Source organism: Pundamilia nyererei, unplaced genomic scaffold (genome assembly GCF_000239375.1).
Source record: "Pundamilia nyererei isolate P.nyererei 1_Seehausen unplaced genomic scaffold, PunNye1.0 scaffold00002, whole genome shotgun sequence".
Lineage (NCBI taxonomy): Eukaryota > Metazoa > Chordata > Actinopteri > Cichliformes > Cichlidae > Pundamilia > Pundamilia nyererei.
The window spans coordinates 1,215,379-1,217,859 of NW_005187403.1; positions in this window are offsets into that span (position 1 = coordinate 1,215,379).

Here is a 2,481-nt window from a genome sequence, read left to right on the forward strand (position 1 = left end):
AAAAAACAGTAAAAAGTTCAAAGAAGCTCTTTTCCTATTTGTCAGTTTTTTTGTGGTTGGGATCAGAGGCGCTGGTTGGTCTCTGGTTGGGATGAATGCTCTAAATGACCATAAAGTCTATTGCTTTTTACTTTAATCTAATGCAAGGATTTGACCATGAGATTTTTAGGAACCAAAACATTTGATAAAAGTAATTTAAAGTTGAAATGTATAATTATTTATATATTAACTCATTGTTTATTCATTGTAAATAAAAAATTACAGATTAGCAGGTTTTATAAACAGAAGATATGGATAAAGTTGCTGTAAAATTATTCCAGAACAATTTGTGTCAGTCTGTGTGTTTTTTACAAGCTAATCCTTAGCCACAGTAGAGCAGGCTTTCATGTAATACCAATATCTACCTCAGGATGGTATGGTGAGTCAATGTACTGCCCAACATCAGAGGAAGAAGTGGAAGCAATCAGTTTGTTGTTTTTTGTTTTGTTTTTTTTGCTATGTGCCAACTGTCTAACATTGCTTATTGTGGAGAGCTGTGGCCGGAAAAGGTGTTGCTGTGGCAGGAGGATGGTGCACTTAATTAATGTAGCACTAGCTATATTAATCCCTGTGACATTATTTTGCAACATTTACAGAATAAGAACACTGGTTTAGGTAGCTGCCCCACAGCTCTGTGCAGACACAATGGGTTAGAGAGAAAGAGATTCTAACTCTAGCCAAAATGAACTGAATCACTGTTATCTGTATTCACAAACAATAAATGACTTGGATATAATAAATTGCGTACATAAGTGGACAGAAATTAGTGTACATTTTAAGTAAAGGTAAGTAAAACACTTTTAAGTATGTTTCTGGTGAATTAATTACTACTTATTTAAACAGGAGGAATAAAACACAGACTAGTTGGCTAGTCTAAATCTAAGGGCACACAGTGGGAGTGGTTAAAATTGAGCTCACTAACATTAAATACACAGACACATTTTAAGAACAAAGATAATGTGCAGAGGTGTAGCAACCATAGAGACATAAAGTTAAAGAGCCATATCATGAAGCTATGGGAAAGAATTTTTGAAGCAAGGTTAAGGAGTGGGGTGACGATCAGTGAGCAGCAGTATTGCTTCATGTTCAGAAATGGCATTATAGAAGCTTTGACAGTGTTGATTGAGAAGTATAGAGAACGAGTTGCACTGTATTTGTGTGGTTCTAGAAAAGTCTGTGACGGGATTCAAGGGAGGAACAGTGGTATAAGGAACTCCAGAGTGGCAGAGCAGTACATGAGGGTGATGCTAGACATGTGTGGGGACAGCGAGACAGTGGTGAGGTAGTAGGAGTGGAAGTTACAGATGGGTTCAGATAGTGAAGATGGATGAGTTTAAATACCTTGGGTCAATTATTCAGAGCAATGGACAGTGCCGAAGAGAGTGTAGGCTGATGGTTGTGAGAAATGAATCTTTACAAGATGGTAGTGAGACACTGTCATGATATGTTGGAATAGCAGTTTAACGGCAGCTGAGAGGATGAGGTTGGTGGGAGACAGAAGGACTCTGGCCAAAATAACATCTCTGATGGAGTCTCCCACCCCATGCATGTAAGTGTTGCTAAACTGCAGAGCTCCTTCAGTGGCAGACTGCTGGATCCTAGATGGATGAAGGAGCGTTTCCACAGGTCCTTCCTCCCTGCAGCTGTCAGACTGTACAATCAAAACTGCTCCCAACAAACATAGAGGTTTACATCAGCGCTGTTATATGCACTAATCGACCAAACAACTGTTATAATTTGCACATTACTTTTATCAGTTTATATATATATAAAAAAAAACTATAATCTTAATAACTGTACAGTACTCTGTTTTTGTAACTATTGTCCATCATGTAAATATTTTTTTCTGTAAAAATTGTGTGTGTTCCTGTTCTGCGTCCTGTTCGGTTTGAATATGTGCTTTTATTCTGCTGCTTTTACAACCAAATTTCCCCTTTTTGGACAATTAAAGGATTATTCTATTCTATGCTATTCTATTATATTCTCTGTAGGGGTTTGTAACAGTGGCACTAACAAAAAGATTATATTTGTACTCTTCCAGAGTATTAAAACCATATGCTACTTTATACTTTCATTTTTCTTTTGTTTAGCAGCCGTATTTTTTACTTTTCAAATTTCAAAAGCCAATAATGAAAACATCTGTAATTTTCTTGCATGTAAAAAATATGTTGGCTCCCACCAAAGAGGTTTTCGGCTTTCAGTCAAGAGACTGTGATATATGTATATATTTTTAAAGGGAGGTTTGTTGTATTCATAACATACACTTTTGTTTCTCAAATAGACAGAAGGAAAAAGGAAAATCTCCAGAGCTACTCTTAAATTAGGCTACACAGTTGCCACGTATTTGTTTTCAATTTAGAAAGTATAAGTCTGTGTAAAGGATTTAAACGTATATTGTTGTATTTTCTTTTACAGTACTTATATTGTATATGAAGTCAGTAA